This window comes from Cebus imitator, unplaced genomic scaffold (assembly GCF_001604975.1).
Source record: "Cebus imitator isolate Cc_AM_T3 unplaced genomic scaffold, Cebus_imitator-1.0 Scaffold58, whole genome shotgun sequence".
Lineage (NCBI taxonomy): Eukaryota > Metazoa > Chordata > Mammalia > Primates > Cebidae > Cebus > Cebus imitator.
The window spans coordinates 3,004,346-3,028,689 of NW_016107373.1; the positions used below are offsets into that span (position 1 = coordinate 3,004,346).

Here is a 24,344-nt window from a genome sequence, read left to right on the forward strand (position 1 = left end):
TGCGAATTTACACCTCCCACCGCCCCTCCCACTTCCCCGCTATAGGGAGCAAAACAAACCTCTGCAGTCACTCGAGGCTCCCAGGAATGAAACGCGCCTGGAGAGGACCTATAGGCATTCGGTGACCTCCAAGTATGCTAAGCTGCACAGTCGTCAGAAGCATGGTCAGGAGCAGGAGTGATTCAAGTTAGGAAGAGTGCTCCCCACAAATGGGGAGAGAGAACATATCGGTCAGATAGTCCTCCCCATCATTAAGTAAAGCAGCATTGACTACACATGTGCAAAAAGATACTCCAGGCGCAGGGGTGCCAGATAAAACATAGGATGCCCAGGGAAGTCTGAATTTCAGATAAACAACAAATAATATTTTGGTTAATTGTACCTGGAACAAATATTGCATGGGGCAGACTTAGGCTAAAAATGGAGTCACTGTCTATAGGAAGTTCAAATTGAGCTGGGCATCCTTTAATTTTATTTGCTGTACCTGGCGACCCTTCCCAGGAGACATGCAGGTGGCAGTGGACACTGGACACAGCTGAGCGTCCAACAGTAGGGGCCTTCCAGCACTGTGATGCCCCGGAAGGAATCTCACACACTGTCAGGCCAAGAGAGATGGGAAAAGAGAAGCAGGAAGCCAAACTGAGTGGACTTTCTTGTGGCAACTGTTGAACACACGTCTGAGTGTGAACAAAGGCAGGAAATGAAGGAGGCTCTGGTCCTGAGAGAGGAAGTGAATGACTTGTTTCCCTTCATCTTCCAAGCTCTGAATTGTTTAATTACCTTAATGAGAACAGCCACACACACACACACACACACACACCCAAAGCACTCAACTTTTCTTAGCTTTTGGGAGCAACCTGATTGTTCTATTGGGTGGTGAGCCTCTCGAGGTCAGGGATTGGGAGTTTTTCATCTCTGAACCCCAGTGGATGCTTAGTGAATGGAGGGAAGAAAGAAAGAAGGAAGGGAGGGAAATGAGGAGGGAAGGAGGGAGGAGGATGAAGGAGGCTCTGTCCATGCAAATGCCAAGAGCTGGGAGGTCCCCAATTGGAAGGTGACTTCTGAGGACCACAGAGACCTCCCAGCAGGAGGAGCCAGCTCTGTCACCTCAGCTCTCCTTGTTACCTCTCCTGAGTGGAGAGGCTTTGGTCAGGAGCCTGCATGCTATCTGGAGAGCAGTCAGCCCAAAGCCCGGCCCCAGGCCTGCGGCCCCTGCCATTGCTTCCTCTGCATTGTCTGAGAGAGGCTGCCCCGCCTGGGACTCACTGTGGGGTGCAGGAATGAGCCTGCCTGCGGAGCTTCCCCAGGGACAGAAAGCAGATTCCACATCCTCGGACTCTGCCCCCTCCTTCTCCCACGGGACATGCCTGCCTGCCTCTTGGTTCAAGCTCAGTTTAAACAGATGTCCTGGTCCTAAGACGCCCTGTCTTTGAAGTCCAGGAGAAAAATCTCAGCTCCAAAGGGACCTTTCCTACTGAAGAGACTCTTTGGGGAGTCTTGGCAGAAATAAAAAACAAAACCCTTGGATCCTTATCTCCTGGTATTTATGAGATTTTTAATTAGAACAGCTGCCTCCACAGGCCGCACTGCTGAAAGGGAAAGGGAGAGAGAGAGGGGGACCGAGGGTGGGGGTCTGACTGAGGAGTGCAGGACCGGGAGAGAGGCAGCTTCATAGGCTGCAAACTGGCCCTCTGAGGATGCAGCTTTCAGTGCCCAGCTCTCCATAACACCAGGCACAGGTACACAGATGGTGCTTGGAACCCTGGCAGCTTTCAGGAACTGCAACCAAATACCTACTGACCCAGAGTTCCCAGGATGCCAGGGGTCCCCCAGGCTGCCAGGCTCTGTCTTGACTCCATCCATTCCACCTGGAGACTACCTCGTCCTATTGCAGGACTCAGCTACAGCGTCCTCCCTCAACCTTCAGCTACGGGGTTCCCCACCACAAGCTTCTGACCACCGTTCCATCCCCTGTGCCCCCACAGCAACCCTCTTAGAAGCATCTCACTATGCGCATGCCAAGAGCACGGCGGTGGAAGCTGTCCTTCCAGGGAGCTGGCAACAAAGGGATGAGCTGCCTGTAGGGAATTTGAAAACAAACCTAAAACCCACGAAAAGCTGACAGTTCTAAATGATGTCGGTGATAAAAAACACTCCGCTTTGGGGGGAAAAAACCTTTTGGTGATCCAATTTCTAAACAATTGCGGCAGTCACTGGTGAGTTTTAATAATATGTATGCAAGCTTCAAATGAGGATATTTTTATTACTGAGCCTTTAAAACACATTGTGTTTGCCTAGGTGTAAATTCAGAGAGCACCTGCTTAGTAAGTCAGAACCAAACACGTGCGGGTCCTGCAATACCCATTCACTTGGAGAACAAGAATTCAGAATCATTAGAGTTCTCTTTGAGTGCAGTTCCAGTCTCCAGTGTCTATGGTACTAGGTATCTCTGCACTTAAATAATTATATAAAATAAATGACACACAGTGATTGGAAGAACCAGAACACATCAACTGGGGTACTGCCAATGCTGCCGTGGGTTCCCTGCGCAAATCATTCTCTAATCTTTGTAGAGAAACATCTGATAGGATATACAGTCAGCTGGATAGACAGATAGGATATCAGGATATATATTTGCTAGGATATACAACCCTCTCTATCCATAGGTTCCTCATCTGTGGGTTCAACCAACTGTGAACCAAAAATATTCTAGAAAAAAAAAAAAAAACGTGGCCGGGTGCGGTAATCCCATCACTTTGGGAGGCTGAGGTGGGCGGATCACCTGAGGTCAGGAGTTCTAGAGCAGTCTGACCAACATAGTGAAACCCCATCTCTGCTAAAAATACAAAAATTAGCCAGGCATGGTGGCACATGCCTGTAATCCCAGATACTCAGGAGGCTGTGGTAGGAGAATTGCTTGAACCCCGGAGATCAAAGTTGCAGTGAGCTGAGATCACGCCATTGCACTCCAGCCTGGGCAACAATAGCAAAATTCCATCTCAAAATAAATAAGTAAATACATAAATAACAATGCAAAATAATACAGAAACTCCCAATACATTGTATAAGCGATCATGAATAAATGAGAGACGATTTAAAGTATACAGGAGGATGGGCATAGTTATAAGCAAAGCACTCCATTTTTATTTGGGACTTGAGCACTAACGCATGTCACAGGTTTCTTCATGTATTTTTTTTACTTTTGTCAAAATATCTATTAATGTAATTAAGAACTGTTGACCTGTTACCTTTTTACTTTTTCATGTCATAACATTTGCTTATTTACTGGCATGGTTATACATACAAAGTTCACAAAACTTTCAGTCTGTTTCTTTTCTGGCCATTATTCTAATTGATTTTACTTCATCATTATGATTGAAAAGAATGTTGTTGTATAGAGGAAGCAAGAACACAAAAATCATGTGGTCTAGGTGTCAGATATCCTAGACCGATGGGTAATTTGGGTCAAACATTATTCTAGGAATGTCTTCTAGGGTGTTTCTGGATGAGATCGGCATTTGAATAGGTAGACAAGATGGTCCTCCCCAATGTGGCTGGGTCTCACCCAATCAGCTGGAGAGATGAACAGACCAAAAGGCTGAGTAAGAGGAAACTTCACCAGCCTGGCTTCTTGAGCTAGAACATGGGACTTCTCCTGCCCTTAAACTGGGACTTACACCATCAACTCTCTCGAGTCACCAACTTAAAGTGCTGATCTCAGGACTTCACATGGAGGCTGGTCTCAGCCTCCATAGTCACATGAGCCAATTCTTCATAATACATTTCTTTATATAAACAGTCATTTCTGGGTATCCATGGAGGTATCCATCCCTTGCTTCCAGGACCCGCTTCCATACCAAGATGCATTAATGTTTAAGTCCCGGATATAAAATGGAGTGCTTTGCTTATAACCTATGCACATCCTCCTGTCTACTTTAAATCATCTCTAGGTTATTCATGATAGCTAATGTACTGTATTGGGAGTTTCTGTATTATTTTGCATTTTTTTCTAGAATATTTTTGATTCACAGTTGGTTGAATCCATAGATGCAGAACCCATGGAGAGAGGGTTGTATATCCTATTGGATATATATCCTATCTGTATATTCAGCTGACTGTTTATCTTATCAGTTGTTTATCTGGAAAATCTGACTAACACGCCCAGAAATGTCCCTGCTGCACCTATTACATTTTTATGTTAGGCATCAACTGCTGAATGGTGGCTTCCTCCAGCTCAGGCACTACGTGTCATTTACATCTGGGGCCCAGAGGTAAATAGCTTTATGTTTCCAGCACAGTTGACATTTGATAAGTGTTTTGGTTCATACAAATGAATGAAGCAACAAAGACATTAAAAGATACAGCCAGACCTTGCAGCAAGGCACAGAGCTTCATTTCTCCACTTAACCTCAAGCCTCTCACCTTTGCCCTGCCTAAGGTGCACACTTCTGTTTAGCATATCCATCCTTGCCTGGGACCAGAATTTTCTCAAATAACCTGTTACTGCCCTTGACAGTGGCTCAGTCCTCTGTCATCTTTTGCATCTTCACTCACTTCCTGAACGATCTCATTATGGCCAAAGGTTTGAAATACTCTCTATAAGCTGATGACTCTCAAATTTGGAGAGCCAGCCCCATCCTTGCCCCTGAACCCCAGGTGCATATCTCCACCTCCACTTTAGTGGTTAATAAGCATCTCAACTTCAAATGCCCAAAAAGAACTCAGTATGCCCTCCCTCCACCCTCTGCCAGAACCCACCCCAGGCTCTTCCACCTCAGGCCAGAAGCTATGGTTGTCCCTGAACTCCTCTTTCTCTCAACCCCATCCTATCAGCAAGTCCTATCAGTGTTGCTCTCAAAATAGATCCTGAATGTTGTGACTTCTCAGCATCTCCACCATATTCCACCTTCCAAGCCACCTTGCCTCTTGCCTGGATTCCAACATCAGTGTCCGTACTGGTCTCCCTGCCCCCTGCAGACTGCCCTCCACCCAGCAGCCAGAGTGATCTTAGTAAAATATAAATTTGATCCTATATTTTTCTCGCTTACTGGCTTCCTGCCATGTTTAGAATCTTTAGAATCAAAATGCAAAGTCTTTATCCTAGCTAGCAGCACTGTGCATCCTGGGCCTCCAATTCACTCCTGGCCTCGTCTCCATCCACATTACCCTGGTTGTAACACCCTGGCATCCTCACTGGTCCTCCAACATGCCTGCCAGCCTAATGTGCCTTACTCTTGCTGTTCCCTCAAACAAGAAGGCTCTTCCCCCAGATTATGTCAAGGTTTGTTCCTCACTGCCTTCAGGTCTCTGCTCAAATTACATCTGATCAGGAAGGCCTTCCCAGTACCTCCTATACATAATAGCAATTATGGACCCACCTCCGACCCACCACCCAAGTCACTCCCTGCCCATTCCTCTCATTGAACTTCATAGCACCTAAGAGCACCTGACATTCAATGTATTTGTTTGCTTTCTGTTTCCCTCAACCAGAAGGCAAGCTCCACAAGGGCAGAGACTCTGCTCTTTCATTCACAACGATATTCCCAGCATGGAGTGGTGCCAGGTACATGGTAGGGGCTCAACAAATATTTGCTGAATAAATAAATGTGTACTCACATTTGACCTTTGCCCTCAAGTCAACTCAGGGCTAGGCACTTTTATCACCACACCCATTCTACAGAGGTAAAAACTGAGATGTAGAATCAAAGAGATTTACCCCCAAGATCCCTCAGACACTTAATGATAGAACCATGATTAAAACATAGCCTTCAGAAAACAGGAAATCATTTCAACAAATTTAAATGCTGGTTCTCTGAAAATATCTATAAAATCAATAGAATTCTAGCTAGGACAACTAAGAAAAACCAGAAAAGACACAAATTACTAATATCAGAAATGAAAAAGAGGACATCACTACAGTTCCCACAGACATGGAAATGTACCATAGATATAAAAGGATAAAAACACAACTCTATGCCCACAAATATGCATAACTTTATGCTCACAAATTTGATAGCTTAGATAAAATGTACCAATTCCGAGAAAGACACAATCTGCCAAAGCTCACACAAAAAGAAATTGACAATTTTAATAGGCCTATATTTATTAATCTAATCAATTATTTATTTATTTATTTATTTTCTTCAGTTATTTACTTTTTTGGAAATAGCACTGAACACTTAAGACTTAAAATTTCTTACTAATCAATAATTTAAAACATTGCAAAAGAGAAAGCATCAGGCCCAGGTGAGTTCACTGGTGAATTCTACCAAACACTTACAGGAGAAATTACACCAATTCTCAATAATCTCTTCCAGAATATAGAAGTGGAGAGAATACTACCTAACTCATTCTGTGAGGCCATCATGCTGATACCTAAACTAGAAAATAAACATTATGTGAAAAGAATACTACAGACCAATATCTCTCAAGAATGTAAATGCAAAAATCCTCAACAAATATTAACAAATTAAACCCAAAAATATATAAAAGGACTTATATAACATGATCCTGTGAGATTTATTCCAGATACATAAGACTGGTTTAATATTAAAAAAATCAAATAATATAATTCATCATGTCAACAATCTAATAAAGAAAAATTACATGATCATATCAATAAATGCAGAAAAAGCATTGGACAAAATCTAATACCTATTCATGATAAAAACTCTCAGCAGACTAGGAATTGAGGGGATCTTCCTCAAGTTGATAAAAAGCATCTACAAAACACTGATAGTTAATATCAAACTCAATGATGAGAAATTTGAGGCTGTTCTGCTAAGATCAGGAATAAGGCAAGGATGGCCCTTCTTACCACATCATACTGGAAGTCATAGCTACTGTAATAAGACAAGAAAAGAAAAGGCATACAGATTGAGAAGGAAGAAGTGAAATTGTCTTTGTTTGCAGAAAATATGATTGTTTATGTAGAAAATCTGAAAGAAATTACTAAAAAAAATCCTGGAACAAATAAGCAATTAAGCAATTATACTAAAGTTGTGGGATACAAGGTTAATATACAAAAGTGATTGCTTTCCTACCTACTAGCAATGAGCAAGTAGAATTTGAAAATTTTTTAAAAAACAAAATCATTCCTATTAACACCCAAAGAAATAAAATACTTAAGAATAAATTTAACAAAATATGTATAAGATCTGTATGAAGAAAACTACATAACCATATTGAAGAAATCAAAGAAGTAAATAAATGAAAACACTGAAAGATAATCAATGTTCGAAGATAGGAAGGCTCGATACTGTCAAGATGTCAGTTCTTCCCAACTTGATCTATAGAGTCAAGACAATCCAATCAAAATCCTGCAAGCTGTTTTAGGACTATGAGCAAACTGATTTGCAGAAGTAAAAAACCCAGAATAGCCAACCCAAAATTGAAAGAGAGGAACAATGTTGGAAGAATTGACACTACCCAACTTTAAGATTTACTATAAACATAGATCAATAAAATGATGTGGTATTGGTGAAAGTACAGGCAAATAGATTATTGGCACAGAATAGACAGCCCAGAAATAGAGCCACAGATATATATCAACTGATATTTGACAAAGTAGTAATGGCAATATACTGGAGAAAATATAGTCTCTTCAACAAATATTGCAAGGACAACTGGATATCCACATACACTAGAATGACACTAGATCCCTACTTCACACCATATATAAAAATTAACTCAAAAAGGATCAATGACATAAATATAGGAGCTAAATAAAACTCTCAGAATAAAACATAGGAGTAAATCTCCATGACCTCAAATTTGGCTATGGACTCAGATAGAACACCAAAAGCTTGACCAACAATAACAAAAAGTAGATAAGTTGGAGCCTGGGGAATCCATAGAAATTGCCTTCTCTCACCCAGCCTGCCTCAGAGGGCTGGCTGGAGAGATAAAAACATAAGGATACTTTCATTTCTGCCTGAGCGCCACACTCACTGCAAGGCTGGGTGGAGAATTGGAGAAAGGTGCCACCATGGGCACAGAGAGTATCTCTAGGTGCAGAGGGTGATGTGAAAAGCTCCCACAAACACACTGTCCTTGGGCCAGGAACCCTGTGTTTGGGTCCTTCCTTGCTGTATTTTAGACATGAAACCTGAAGTCATTTAAAAAGCTTATTAATGTCTGCCTTCTGGGGTGTGGGTAGGATTAACAATTATCTACAGAAAGGGTCCAGTAAAGATGGCTGTGAGTGACATGCCAGCCATCAGGTGGAGGGTTGGGATGAACTGCTCATACCTGAGTTGGCTCCAAGTGATAGCACATTAGGACAGAGAGCTGACACAACCCAGGTCCCTCTCACAGCCCTTTTTTAGACCTCACACAAAAGGAGGTATGCGTCTCCAGGGTAACCCCACTGTTTGGTTACAAACACCCAGCTCTTACATCCCAAGAGCCTGGCCCTCTTCCCAAGAGGTCACCTTGGGAGGCTATACTATTCCAACGGGGCTACCATTGTTCAAAGCAAACAGGGGCTTCCCATGGTGGTCACCTTAACCTTACAACCACCCAGTGGGATACATGACCTTTGCCCATCTTACAGATGAGAAAACTGAGGCTGGGGAGGATCAAGTCACTCGCCCACAAGCCAAACAGCTACTGAAGGGCAGAGCTGGGATTTACCTCTCACCCTTCTGACTCCAAAACCCCAGCAAAGCTTTTCCACGACAGTGCTTGCCTTTCTGCCTGTTGCTTTATGGTCTTCTTTATATTTTCCCTGTGATGCTATAACGTTTATCTGTTTCCTGGCTACCAAGAGGGGCAAGGCTAAATAGCTCTTCTCCCTGGGGTCTCCTCCTGAAAGTAAACCAGAACAACACCACCCCTGCTGCTTTGCTCTGCACTTAAAGAGATTCTTTCCTCTTATACACTGAGGCTTGAGGCCCATCATGTCCCTAGATGGAGAAACATCCCTAGAAGAAAGGTCCTGATGGACGGGAGCTTTTTCTGACTCACTTTAGCGCCTTCTCCAGATTAAGAAAACCAGGCAGGATTCAGGCTCTGTGATAAGGCAACCGCTTCCTGTGGGGATCAGGGCAGCCGCTGCCAGGAGGTTTACAATTAAGATTATGATCCTGGCAGCTGGTGGGGTGAGCCGTGGGACACAGACACTGTCAGTGAGGGACAGCCAGAGCAGGCCCCAGGCCTCACCGCTCCTCCCACACTGTCCACAAAGGCCTCAGCCTGGCCCTGTTTTATCTGCCCCTGGGAGCCGGCCACCCTGCCTTGGATTCCAGCCTAGAATAATCCAGGGCGGCCAGCGGCACACTCTGAAAGGGAGAGTGAACCATCAGATCGGTGACTAAGAAAGTGGCCACGTGCTTTCTGACTATGGGCACAGAGGCAGCCGAAATAGAAAATTCTATTAGGCAGTGGTACAGCCCTTTACAGTCTGCACGCCCCATGCACCCTGCCAGTAGCCCCAGGCAGGGGAAGCAGGTGGAGCGGATATGAAGGGCGCACATACAAGATCCAGTGCAGGGAGCTTCCCGAGTCTTCCTTGTCTTTTCCCCAAAACAACCCATGAGTAGATGTTACCGTCCCATTTTAGAGATCAGAAAATCAAGACCTGCAGGGGTTACATGAGATGCCCAAAATTTAAAAAAAAAAAAAAGTCTAGGACAGGGAAACAAACCATTTTTATATTTTTATGGGAAATGGAACTTCAGAGAAATAATTTGGCTAATTATTTTAAATCTTAAGCTTCAAATCACAGACTTAAGCAAAAGACACAGCATTGTAGGGCAGTTCAGGCAGTGGCTTCAAATCCTGATGACATTACTCAGTGCTGTGTGACCTTGGGCAAGTCATTTAACTTTTCTGAGGCCTGTTTTTCTCTTATCTAACGTGGAGGTGATCATAGTGGCAAGATCACAGGGTGGCTGAGAGGATGGAATGGGATGGTGCAGCAAGTGGGCATCACACTGTGCCTGGCGCATGAAGCGCTCTATCGTATTGCTGGTTTCTCTTCTGGTCAGCAGGGACTCAAACCCAGGTTCTTCTGCACCGCAGATCCTGTGATTTACCACCAAGGGTCGGAGCCATTGTCTTTTGACCAAGACTGGCAATCAGATCTCCTTTGAGTTTTCAAATCCCCTCTCCTCTCCATGGCCTTACATAACCTCCCAGCCACTGACCTGTCACTTCTTCCAGCTCAGCCCCAGTTTTAGAATCCCAGAAATTGAGAGTGTGAGTGCTGGAACAGAGATTCAAATCATAGCTGCCTCATTTTGCAATGAGAAAATGAGGCTCAACGAGGAAAATGACTTATGAGTCACAATGGTGGCCGAGGCTGCTCAGAGGACAGACATCCTAGCTTTTCATCCAGGAAGCTTCCGTGAGGCCACCCAGCCCATCACCAGTCCCAGGATCATGGTCAGTTCAAGAAAGACTTCCCAGAGCCTCCGAAGCAGACTAAGCCTTTTCTGTTCTCAGTTTCACCATGGAATGTGGTGATTGATCCCAGTGCTTGTGGATTTAGACTTTATCCAAAAGAGAATCGAGGGCAGAGGGATGATAATCACCATAGGAAACAACATCTGTCTCATAGTTCCAAGACTGTGGTGGGTATGGAGGAGGCTGAGTTCGAGGAAGGGTCCTTGATACAGATTCCACGAGCCCTCAGGACCCTGCCTGGAACCCCCAAGAGCTCCACTCTTCCTTGAAGAGCTCACTCTCTGCCATACATCCAACCTCATTTCCTGCACCAAGGTGGCCCCTTTGCCCTCATCCATGAGCAAATGTCTAGAGGTGAAGACAATAGTGAAGCCACCCTTCTCCTGCTCTGTACCCCTTGGGCAAGAGCTGAGAGCCCTCTCAAACAGAACTGGTGGTTTGTAGGGCAAGAAGAGAAGAAGAGAGAAGAGCAGACCCTCTTGTTTGAGTAAGTGGAGGTGCCACCCTGCCATGTTGCTACATCATACCTCTTTCCACAGGTGTCTTTCCCTTTGGGCCCAGGGATGCCAAGATTCTCCTACAGTGTCCTCCTGACAGCAGCTTTCAGATACACTCTAGAGAAAGAAGAGAGAGAAACACATTTCAAAAAGGCAGGATTCCTTGGGGACCATCTCAGTCCACACAGTGCTCCCGCTCTCCAAAGTGGGACACTCCCCACTTCCATCACTGCAAGCACAGAAGCCAGACAGGACACCCATGGTTGCTGATACAGTTTAAATGTGTCCCCACCAAATTTCACATCGAATCAAAATTCCCAGTGTTGGAGGTGGAGGCTCAGATGTCCATCCAGGCAGGTGGGAGGTGATTGGATCACAGAGATACGTTTTTTCATAGTTTCAGTAGAAGTTTCAGCTGAAAGTAGCCTAAATCCCCTACACATTTAGTTAGTACGTAAAGCAAATAGCTAAGGTATGTAAAGAAGTTTACCTAGCTAACTTACTCATGTAGTCTTAAAACTAACCTTTAAGCCAAATAGCTCTCTCAAGAAGTCAACCCAAAGATATTACCTTCTAATAGTATTTGCTTTAAGCATCAGAACCTGTCCTTTAATCTTCCAACTCTAGTGGTATTGACTCAAGCCTTTGTCAATTGAAGTTTACTAAATAAATGCAAGTCTCACTAGCTAAAGAAAGCAGCAGTTGCGATTGTTTACAGCACCCTCCAAAGAGTAAGCAGCCACAGACCCTTAGCCAAACTAGCAAAGCATAATATCTGTATGTTAGTGTACTTTATTCATCCATTGCCAGGTCAAAGTCTGAAAGGCTCCCACAAATAGTAACCCTGACAGAGACAGTTTCTCATGAATGAGTTAGCACCATCCCCTCAGTGCCATTCTCATGATAGTGGATTATCATGTGATCTGGTTATTTAAAAGTGTGGGGCACCTTCCCCTCTCTCTCTTGCTCCTGTCTCTACCATGCCACCATGCGTGCTTCCCCTTCTGCCAGGAATATAAGTTTCCTGAGGCTTCCCCAGAAGCAGATGCTGCTATGCTTCCTGTACAGCCTACAGAACTGTGAGCCAATCAAACCTCTTTTCTTTATAAATTACCCAGTCTTGGGTATTTCTTTATAGCAGTGCAAGACTGGACTCAGACAGCTGGAAGGGCAGGACTAAGCACCAGGCTCACACAGCTTCTCAGGATGGCGTCTCCAGAGTCTATGAATGGGGGCATATTTTCAATCTTCCCAAGTCAGCTTGGAGTCTGTACATCCATGCAATGCCACTGAACATGCTAATCAAAACATCACACTATGTTTCTTTGCTTCTAGCTAGAATATTATCAACTTGGTGTGGGAATTCCAGTTTCCTCAGGCTGTAAAAAGTCTTTCTGAGTCATTTTGAAAATAGGAAAAAGAATTAATCATTGCCTAATGAATGCAGGCTCTTTGGGCAAACCCAACACTTTCAAGGTCTGCTATCCATGAAGAGATAAGTAATGGGAAGGAAAGTCTCAGTGGTGAAAAAAGAACTCAGTTCCAGAATGCCAGCAGGGTTAGAAGTCCAGCCTCTCCAACCCTTCCTTTCTGTCAGTTTGATGAAGAGTCCCCAGGTCACCAGAGAAGGATCAAATTCACCATGTCCAGACCACATACCTGCCAGCAGAGACAGGTCAGTCCCGAGGGATGGGCTTGGTCACATGCACAGCTGAGAAATAAGAGCAAAACTTACAGCCTCCAGAGCACAGGGGAGAAAGCTAAGTTCGCCAGTCTCTCCCCTCCCAGACTTCTGCCTTCAGAGACTAGCTGCACAGTGGAAGCCCTGATCAAGTTTCAGGTCTCTTGAATGATAATGATGATAATCCTGACATCCCTTACAACCCCAGGAGAAAGTGTCAGCACATCAGGAACGAGGACCGTGAGCTCAGAGGAGTTAAATAACTTGCCCAAAGTAACATCACTGAAATGAGGCAGAGCTAGGGCTAGAACTTCGGCCATGGGAAGTCAAGCCAGGTGTCAGTGCCATCATCTCCACAGTGGGAGTGTGGAAGCAGGAAGGCGAAGAGTTCAAGGTCTACCCCACAGACCCCAGTGTCAGTGCAGCTCATGCATGCAAGTGAGTCTCAGAACTCCCGTTAACGGATGGGAAACGGATTGGCTAGAGGATGGGACCTCATTTTATTTGTCCATCTGGGCCTCAAGAGTCCATGCAGGCAGTGTCAACACAGGGGGGCCTCATGCATCATGAACCAGACTAAGGCTACAATCAGAGGAATCTGTTACATGTATAAACCCATAAAGTCATATAATACACACACACACACACACACACACACGTGTATATATAGGTATGACCCTGGGCAAGTTATTTACAAAGACAGATAAAGATATAGGTAAGTTTTTCATTTTTAACTACAAAAGTCATGTGCTTCCTCACTAGTCATCCGTTTTAACAGACAGAACCACTGCAAAGACTCTGGAGTGAGACTCTTTAGAATTTATTCTACCCAAACAAATGCAGGTATGCATGTGTGTATAAGCATGTACTTATGTGAGCACATAGCAGTGTGACGTTTTACAAAAATGGGATCTTTTTTTTTTTTTGAAACAGAGTCTCGCTCTATTGCCCAGGCTGGAGTGCAGTGGCACGATCTCAGTTCAGTGCAACCTCCCGCTCCCGGGTTCAAGCCATTCTCCTGCCTCAGCCTCCCGAGCAGCTGGCACTACAGGTGTGTACCACCACACCCAGATAATTTTAGTATTTTTAGTAGAGATGAGGTTTCACCATATTGGCCCGGCTGGCTTCAAACACCAACCTTGTGATCCCCCACTTTAGCCTCCCAAAGTGCTGGGATTACTGGCCTGAGCCACTGTGTCTGGCCACAAAAATGCGATCTTACCACACACATTCTACAACATCACTTGCCAATGATATCATGGCCAAAAAAGATCTTCTTGAGTCCTTTTCATAGCTGCACAGTATGCCATAGTACTCTGTGGGCCACAGTTTATCTACCATTTGTGTATTTCCCACTGTGGCTCTGTCGGACAGCTCCATTTCTGGCCTCTAGAACCTTGCTGCAATGATCACCTGGGTGCCCATCTTGGTGCAGAAATGTTCATGTAATTCCAAAGCCCAGATGCTTAGAAGTGAGCAGAGGAGAGGCTGGGTAGTGCTGACAAACTGCCTTCCCCAAATGCTGGATTGTCACCTCACAGTGCAGGGCAGAAGGAACCCCTTCTCTCAGATGTAAATTTGAACCCAGGGCTCTGCTTGTGGAATGGCTTTCCTGGGCACCTTCCAGCGGCCTGGGAAGCCGAGAGCCCTGGACAAAGGGAGGCGTGTGGGACTTGGCTGGTGCAGATGTAGCTGTTCTGCTGTCTGGAGCATCGCAGAGGAACTCGGGCCTACCTGAGCCAGGAACTGCATTTACTGGCTTAGAACTGATAATGAGCTTTTATGAGCTCCAGGGACTACACGGAACACGTATTAGTGTCACGAGTGCCTGTCAGCCGCACAGCCTGGCTGAATGTCACACATTAACGGAATTAAAGGCCGCAGCCACGCCGGGAAGGAGCTGCGGGCTGCATGTCAGGAGGTGTGGGCAGCGCTTGTCAATAACAAAATTACTTTCCAGGTTTTGTGCTCTGGAGCCTTAAGCTGTCTCCCGTCTTTGGTGGAATTCTGCCTTCCTGCAGCCTCAGAGGAGATTAGTTTATTACCAGCCTGCCAGAAGAGGCAAAACCCAGCACTAATCCTAATTCCCATTTGAGCAAATCTGCATTGTGTGAGGGAAACCAGCTGGGTTTAGAATGTTTCCCCCTTGCCCCTGAGACCTCACTGTAGCCCCTGCTCTCCATGGGGGAGGGGATTCGATACAGATGTTAGAGCCAGAGCTCTCCTGAGAGACAGAGAAAAGAATCCCAGGGTTTAGGGCTAAGAGCAGGAGTAGGTCCTGGGTGAAAGTGGCAGGGTGTAAGCCTGGTGGGCAGGCGATGGGGGGTTGCCCTTTACCTGATTAGTCTTGGGCTTTGGGAAGTCCCCACCACCCTCCTGCCCCCAAACTTGATCTTGCTCTGTGTATAGTTCTCCTGAATGTTTGGCGGGGGCACAGGTTGAAATCCTAAATCGAGTTCTTACTAGCGGTGACCCAGAGCAAGTGACCTACCTACATCATGCCTGGCCTCCTCATCTATGACACAGGGCTAACGACAGCTGATGACTCGCAAGCTAGTGTGAGACCCAGGGAGAAATGTGTGTGCAGAACTTAGCAGAGAGCCTGGCACATGATATCATGGCTCTTGAATGGACGTCTCCATGGATCATAATGACACCGCAATTTTAAACACTAAGAAACAGAAAACACTACCAATTAATTAAATTATCTATGACATCACTTTTTGTAAAATGCATCCTGGTTTCAGAGACATTAAAATGTTATTTTAAAAAAGCGCGCCTTAGAATCCACAAAATACAGGAGCTTAATATGTGGCAGTAACTATAAGAAGTATACGCCAGGTTCACCCATTTTGCAAGGCCTGGCTCAAAAGTTAAAGCTTCTTCCTCTTCTTCCTCCTTCCAAACTAGGGGAGAGCTCTCAATTTACAAGAAAAAAATCAGTCAGCCCACTTCCGTGTCCTGGATGAGGCCCAGATGAGAAACTTTAATATGTCTCCTGATGTTTCCTATTCTACTTTTATTGTTTTAATTAAAATATAACATACATACACAATAGCACACATACCATGAATATATACCGCACTGAGTTTTCACAAACAGAATATCCCTGTGCAACCAAAACCCAGATCAAAGACTCTTGTCTATTTCCCAGCTACTGATTCTCTTCACCTCATGTGTCCCAAAGCCACCTTGACTATCCTCATAGCACCTGCCCGTCCCCTGGCTGGGCGCACCCTCATTACTGCTGTCTGCTTGCTGCACATGGGCTCCTGGCTGTTCTGCCAGCCTGCAGCCTCTGTTCCCCACTCTGCCCTCTCTTTCACTGTTGGAGTGAGCCCATAAATGTAAAGCACTATGTCTGTCCCTGCTTTAGTGGGTTCCCTGGCCTCCCTTTGTCTAGACACAAGGCCTTTTATCATCTGATCCCCAGGTCACGTCTAGGCCCACCTTCAGGTCTTTGCAGTATGCACAGACCCCACAGTGAAATTGACCTCAAAGTGTGCTTGGCCCAAATTCACTGATGTTTGCTCTTCCTGGAATTCCTCTCTTCCTTTCCTAACCCTGTGTTTCACCCCTCCCCTCACTTGGCAAACTCCTAATTATCGTTCAAGACCTTCTTTCAGTTAACTCTTTTGTGAAATCTTCCCACTCTCTCAACAGACATGAGTCACTGTTCTCTAGGTGTCCATCACAAATTGTGTGTATAGATAATAGTGTATTTTGTGTTCATGTGATTTTTTTCCCACCTGCCAGACTATGAGTTCCTCAAAGATATGGGTGGTATCTTACTCCTTCTATGAGTCTCAGTTTCTGATTCTGCAAATAATAGTTGGATGGACAGACAGTTGCTAGGAGAAATGGATGGGTGAGTAGCGAACAGATCCATAAAAGAACCTGAATGGTAGAAAGAAGGAACTAGGCTATAATTGGTTGAGGGATGGGAATATGACTGGGTGGATGGAGAGATGGATGAATACAGGGATGAACAGAAGGACAAAGGGAAGACAAGTGGATCTATAAAAGAATGAGTTAGATGAATGTGGGAAGGCAGAACTAGATTAATGGTGAGAAAGAGAGGGAAGGAATGACCCTCACCTACTTGTATAATTTTCTCTAGACCCTCGGATACTGAGACTCTTAGGACTATGAAGAGCCTAGCTTTAGTCTTCCAGAGTCAGTGGGTCTGAGCAGAGACCATGCGGCCAAACACCATCACCTCCCAGCTCACCCCACTGTGCCACCTGCTCTGTCCTTAGATCTACAGATAAGGCCTTCGGGAAGGAGGAGTCAGAGCTGCCTCTTGTCTTGGTCTTTGCTGACCCAGGTGCTGAAGAATTCAACAGTGCCACAAGGAGACCAAAGCTTTCCTGTGTCTAAGCCAAGCCCCAGTATGCAGGGCAGTTGCTTTGCCAACTGTGTTCAGTAAGCCAGCTTGTGAACAGGCATGGGATCGGCAAACTGCCTGATTATAGCAGAAGGACAGCTGCTGATGGAGGCCTTGCAAAGATGCCATTTTGGGGGAACTCTAAAGTTGGTAAAGGGTCAGGATAACTGAACAGCACAGCACTGTGTGGATGGTTCCTGCGAACGGGCTTTGTATAGGGACTAATTCCCCAGTGCAGCCTGCTGCCTATCTGCAACAGGGGCAGGAGACACGGTGGGAGATGAGGAGCCCCCAGCATCAAATCAATGTAAAGCACTGTGGTTAAGAAGCCAGGCTTTTGTGCCCCCCACAGGCCTGAGTTTAAATCTCAGTTCTGCCTCTTGTTACCATTGTGACCTCAGGAAAGTTCTTTATCCCAACAAATCTCAGGATATTCACCTGCAAAGTGTGAGTAACTATAGTCCCAACTCACAAGCTGGAGCTAGGGGTTAGATGAGCTAATAGATTGCAAATGATTCCCACAGTACCCAGCCTATCATAAACACTTGACAAATAGAAGAAGCAATAATTTTGTAAAATATAATCTGCTGCTACTTTCTGTTAAAAGGACAATGAGCCAAGCATTATTCTGATACCAAAACCAGACAAAGACACTTACAAGAAAAGAAAACTACAGACCAATATCCCTTATGAGCAATGATGCAAAAATCCCCAACAAAATACTAGCAATCCAAATTTGGCAGCATATTAAAAGGATTATACACCATGACCAAGTGGGACTTATTCCTGGAATGCAAGGATGGTTAAACATACAAAAATCAAGGTAATATTCGATATCAACAGAATGAAGAGGAAAATACTCCCACACAATTATGTCAAATGATGCATAAAAAGCATTGGGCAAATTCAGCACCCTTTTATAATAAAAACATTCAACTAAAAATACAAGAAAACTGTCTCAAAACAGTAAAAGTCATATATGAAAAACCCACAGCAAACAGCAAATATCATATTAAATGGTGAAAGACCAAAAGCTTTTCTTCAAAGATCAGGAACAAGACAAGGATGCCCATTTTCGCCACTTCTATTCAACATAGTATTAGAAGTTCTAGCCAGAGCAATTTGACATTGGATTTGATAATGATTTCCTGGATATGACACTAAAAACCCAGACAACAAAAGGAAAAATAGACAAGCTGGACTTCATGAAAAAATTTTAAATTTGTGCATCAAAAGATAATACAAATACAGCAAAAAGGCAACCCACAGAATGGGAGAACATATTTGCAAATCACATATCTCACAAAGGGCTAATATCCAGAAAATATAGAAAACTCAAATTCAGCAACAACAACAAAAAAAAACAAGAAATGGGCAGAAAAGATTAAAAGACATTTTTCCAAAGATGATATACAAATGGTCAATAAGTATATGAAAATATGTTCAACATAACTAAACATTAGGGAAATGTAACTCAAAACCTGCAATGAGGCCAGGTGTAATGGCTCACACTGCCTGTAATCCCAGCACTTTGGCAGGCAGAGGTGGGTGTATCTCTTGAACCCAGGAGTCCAAGACCCACCCGGGCAACATAGCAAAACTCTGTCTCTACTAAAAATACAAAAAATCAGCTGGGCATGGTGGCACATGCCTGTAGTCCCAGTTCCTTGGATGGCTAAGGCAAGACAATTACTTAAGTACAGGAAGCAGAGGCTGCAGTGAGCCAAGATCACACCACTGCACTCCAACCTGGGCAACAGAGTAAGACCCTGTCTCAAATAAATAAATAAATAAATGATCACTTCTCAGCCTTTTGGCTAAGATCAAGTGTGAATAAGTAAAACTGCAATGAGATACAACCTCATATCCACTAGCATGGCTACTATTAAAAAAAATAAATAAATAACAAGTGTTGGCTAGGATGTGAAGGAACTGGAACCCTGCTCCCACTGTTGGTGAGAATGTAAAATGGTATAACCACTGTAGAAAACGGTATGGCAGTTCCTCAAAAAACTAAAAATAGAATTACCATGTGATCCAGCAATTCCACTTCTGGGTATATACTCAAAAGAAAAAGCATCGGACAAATTTGACATCCTTTTATAATAAAAACATTCAACTAAAAACACAAGAAAACAATCTCAAAACAGTAGAATCGTATATGAAAAACCCGCAGCAAACAGCAAATATCACATTCAATGTTGAAAGACTGAAAGCTTTTCTGCAAAGATTAGGAACCGAGACAGTAGGAAAAGAAAGCAGGGTCTCAAAGAGGTATCTGTCTACTCATATTCACAGTAGGATTATTCACAACAGCCAAAACGTTCAAGTAATCCAGGTGTCCATCGACAGATGAATGGATAAGCAAAATGTGGTCCATCTACACAATGGAATATTATTCAGCCTCAAAAAAGAAGGAAATTCTAACATGCTACAACATAGATGAACCTTGAAAATGCTATGCTACACTTTAGAAAGCCAGTCACAAAAGACAAATACTGCATGATTCTACTTCCATGAGACATGTAGAATAGTTAAAATCACAGACAGGAAATAGAATGGAAGTTACCAGGGGCTGGCGGGGAGAGAAATGGGAAGAATTCTTGCTTAATGGATATAGATTTTCCATTTTACAAAACGAAAAGAGTTATGGAGATGGATGGCATGGATGGGTGAACAGCATTATGAATGTATTTAAAACCACTGAACCATGTACTTCAAAATGGCCAAGATGGTAAATTTTATGTTTTGTGTATTTTATGACAACTAAAAAAATCACTAGGGAAAAAAGGGGAGTGGCTATGATCCATGATTCCAAGTTTTTCTCCTGGGAACCCTTCCCTTCCTCTCTCCCTTAGGGTTCTACGCAAAGAACAGATGAGGGATACACCCCTCCACACACACACACCAGACACTTAATTCACAACAGCCGGACTTCCTAATAATTTATATATTAAATTTCCAGATAATATTGAAGACCACTTGTTTAAAGTCTCTTGATATTTTAGAATCCCAAGTCAGTCAGATTTCAGAGGAGGAGGAGGAAAACCAGGAAGTCTTCCTGGAAGAGGCAGCAAGGAACAAAGGGAGAGAAAGAGAGATGACCAACCCAATAATAAGCCTTTCCCTGGTTAGCTTCTGTTAGCAATCTCTCTCTTCATCTCCCTCTCCCCTCCTCCACCTCTCTCTCTTTCCCTCTCCATTTCTCTGTCTCCCCTCTTCCCCACCCTGACTCTGTACTCCCCACCCTAGCCACCCTACATATCTTCCTGGCTCCTAGGAGAAACAGCCAGAATTCTGACTCCTGAGGCCACAAGAACTTGGCCTTATGTCCTAAGAAGGGGCAGCATCCTCAGAGAGACCCTGGAGCCTGGCTCAGCCTCAGACCTCCTCTCCCACGCCGATGCCGGGCCACAGGATCCAGGCTGGGCCACTGCCAGTCTGATGCATTGCTTGTTGACAGATAAAAGCTCTGCAGTTTATGGCTCCAAAGCAAAGCCCTGGCTTTGTTTTGCTTTGTTTTAAATTAGCTACGTAGGAGGTTGGTGTGGGGGTGGGGGAGAGGGAGGGGAGCCAAGGCCTGCTCAGGACGCCTGGCTGATGTGTTCCTAGCTCAGCAAACCCCAGGGCAGCCCTTAATGAAGCCGCCTGATCGCTGAGAACCTTGCAGAGTCTGCCGGGCTCTCCACCTGCTTCCCTCTGGCTGGGGGAAGGCGCTTCCCACCTGCTTCTCCTGTCAATGGGCCCAGCACCCTTTGTTCCCAGAATGAGTTCCAATCAGCCTGCTAATTGTGCCTTAGGGTCTTAGTGAGGCTGAAGTGAAGCCATGACATCCTCAGAAAGATGGGATCTATTTCTACTCAGGAAGTGGAGGCTGTTCCCTACTGCAGTTGACCCAGTGCAGCAGGCTCCGGGCACTGCCAGCAGGGGGCCCCAAGGGTCTGCCCAGAGGCACGGGGCCTCCCGATCTGAGCCCTTTAGCTCTTGGTGGGATGGGGAGGATGGGAGGGACAGGGAGGGAGGGAGTGTCCCAATCCCATAAACGATTGTGTGAAGCTGTTTATTCTCAATGCAACTGCTGTTAAGAATCATCTCCCTGGCCGGGTACGGTGGCTCACGCCTGTACTCCCAGCACTTTGGGAGGCCAAGGCGGGATCATGAGGTCAGGAGATCAAGACTATCCTGGCTAACATGGTGAAACCCTGTCTCTACTAAAAATACAAAAATTTAGCCAGGGGTGGTGGCACGTGCCTGTAGTCCCAGCTACTCGGGAGGCTGAGGCAAGAGAATTGCTTGAACCTAGCGGGGCGGAGGTCACTCCAGCCTGGGTGACAGAGGGAGACTCCATGTAAAAAAAAAAAAAAAAAAAGAATCATCTCCCCTCTGGTCTGGAGCTTTTCTACAGGCAGCATGTGCCAGCCAGGGTCTCTGCCTGGGTAGGACCTCCTCCTTTGTACTGTCTGAAAGCACTTTCTCAGCACTTCAAGGAGGTAAGGACAGGGATATCCACTAGACCTCACTTTTCATCTGCATTGCATTCTTCTTTCTCCTACACCAAAAGGTTCAGAGGGGTCGGACATCTTATCCACAGTCACACAGCCGAAGCTGTCCAATCCATGGCGCCCATGAAGTCCAGCCTGCATTACTGGCCACGTGTGGCCAACACCATAGGATTCATCCTCCCAAGGATACATCTGAGCTCCTACATCTTGGCTTATTGGGCTCCTTGAGCAAAGATACCGGGGCTTTCAAAGGTTACCAGCACAGCCAGGGCTTTGGCACACAGTTCAAGAAGAATAGAGACTGTTTCAGTGCTGAAGTTGGCTTTGCTATGAATTGTGTCTCAACACGTTCCAGACCTTGAACTCCACGTGGTTGCAATGTGCAGTCTTAAACACGCAGGAACGCATGTCCAAGGATAGTTTGACTCAGAGAGAAGCAGTATTAAAAAGCCACATGATAGTAATAGAGATGTTTCTAAACTGACCACCCTGCAGCTAGCAAGGACGCTGAAAGCCGAGACCTTTAAACTGGAATTGAGTGAAGAGCCCAGCCCCACAGCCAACCACAGGCTTTCTCCACAACTGGGGCTATTAATTCAGACTTTATAACCCACAGGGCTGCGGGGGAATACTGGGAAAACTGCACCCCAACTCTTTGTAATACTTCCCTGATCAAGTCCACGTAAATATATTCTAATGCAGAAAAGGTTTGCAGGAGGCAAGACCACAGAGCCATTAGCATTTTGATGGGTTTTCCCAACCGTGGAACCAGAGAGCTTTAAAATTCATAGCATAGGCCCCACTTGGCGGCTCAAGTCTGTAATCTCAGCACTTTGGGAGGCCAAGGCAGGTGGAGCACCTGAGATCAGGAGTTCGAGACCAGCCTGGCCAATATGGAGAAACCCCAGCCTCTACTAAAAGTACAAAAATTAGCTGGGTGTGGTAGCAGGCGCCTGTAATCCAAGCTACTCAGGAAGCTGAGGCAGGAGAATCACTTGAACCCAGGAGGCAGAGGTTGCAGTGAGCCACGATCACACCACTGCACTCCAGCCTGGGCGACAAGAGCAAGACTAAGTCAAAAAAAAAAAAAAGTCATAGTGTGGAGATTAATCCTTCAAGTCACACTTGTCCCTCCATTGCTTTAGGAGGCCAAGTACTTTTTACCCCTTTAAGACCTTGATTAAGAAAGAAAGTTAGAAAACAAGACAGCTCGGTCAGGAGAGTCCTAGAGAAAAGAGGCATGACTGATTTTCTAGATTGAGTGTGTTATGTCCAAACACAATTAAATGGCAGAGTTAGAGATGGGAGCAGTGAATAGGCTGTCACCCTGCGTGGGGGTTGGGAGCTGCTTTGACTTAAATACTCCAGGAGAGGAGCCCCTGCTGGTCCCTAACAGCACAGCTCGTCTTTTTGTAACTGACAAAAGCCAGGCTTTTTTTTTTTTTTTTTTTTTTTTTTTTTTTTTTTTTTTTTTTTTTTTTGAGACGGAGTTTCATCCATGTTACCCAGGCTGGAGTGCAATGGCGTGATCTCGGCTCACCGCAACCTCCGCCTCCTGGGTTCAGGCAATTCTCCTGCCTCAGCTTCCTGAGTAGCTGGGACTATAGGCACGCGCCACCATGCCCCAGCTGATTTTTTGTATTTTTAGTAGAGACGGGGTTTCACCATGTTGACCAGTATGGCCTCGATCTCTTGACCTCGTGATCCACCCGCCTCGGCCTCCCAAAGTGCTGGGATTACAGGCCTGAGCCACTGCGCCTGGCAGCCAGCCTTCTTAAAACCCATGTGTATTCACTCAGCAAGCAACGCTGAAGTCACTGACTATGTGCTGATATAATAGATGCTTGAGACAGTGGGATTAGGAAGCCAGTTCAGCTCAACAAATCCCTGATCTCAAGAAACTCAGTCCGAATGGAGAAAGAGGGAAACTGACAATTACAATAAAATGTAAGGTAGCAGTGGCGAGTCCAGCTACCCTGGGACCCCCAGCAAGAGGCTGGGGGCACCCACAGAGGGCGGGTCAGGTTGGCTTTATGAGCAGGTCACACCCTTTGGGGGGTTTCTGATCCTTCCTCCAGTCCTTCTTTTGAAAACGGATGTGCCATAATATTAAGTGAGAAACGTGAGGTGTACAGTGTTTTCTAGCGTAGGATCAAAAAGAATAAACGGATACTGTTAACAAAAATCATCTGAAATGTGGAAAAAAGGCAAAGGGAGGCCTGTGTCTTTTCAACCTCATACTGGAGCACTGTTTAGCAAGCCCACCCAAGGATCCTGTAATGACCCAGGGGATTCTAGAGGAATGTAACTTTGTATAAAGTTACACAGGGACTTGTAGATGTTTTTGGCTGGTAAAAACGATAAGCCCCAAGGTTATGGTTTTTTGCCTTATAGGGCATTAAACAGTTTTATATCCAATCCAGCCATCATGCCCAGGCATTCCTTGTCCAGTGCCTACATAGTCACTGTTCCTTGAACTCTCCTGAGAGCTAGCTTTTCCATCCTGCTGGCTTCCTCATTAAATCAATCTTTGACCCATGCTTACTCTCGATTTATATGGGAATCATGGTTTTATGTTTTTTAATTACACTGAAAATACTTATTTATATCTAGGTATAGGTATGCATACCTGTCCGTGCACACACACACCCACCAACTGTCAAAGAAACAAAATTTCAACAAATTGAGTTGCAAAGATCTAATTTGCTTTTATTAGTGATTCATGAATTGGGCAGCATCCCATCTACAAAACAGAAAGGCACTCTGTTGCCAAGATAGCACCACTGTGCTTCAGCCTGGGCAACAGAGTGAGACCCAGTGAAAGAAGGGAAGGGAGGGAGGGGAGGGGAAGAGGGGAGGAGGGAGGGAGG

At 45.0% G+C, this 24,344-nt stretch overlaps 1 protein-coding gene across 6 annotated transcripts in view; it reads right to left on the reverse strand.

Moving 5' to 3' along the window:
* The window catches only part of TSPAN18 (tetraspanin 18), a 204,276-nt gene that overhangs the window by 152,092 nt on the left and 27,840 nt on the right, over positions 1-24,344 (reverse strand). For 4 of the 6 annotated variants that reach the window (XM_037738873.1, XM_037738870.1, XM_017529385.2 and 1 more), the window contains exon 2: positions 10,935-11,021. The exons of 1 other annotated variant lie outside the window; for it this stretch is intronic. The gene's annotated coding sequence lies outside the window, so the exon portion shown is untranslated. Of the gene's footprint in view, positions 1-10,934; positions 11,022-14,205; positions 14,217-24,344 lie in introns of those variants that run through there. One more of the 6 variants, XM_037738871.1, reaches the window with a different exon arrangement.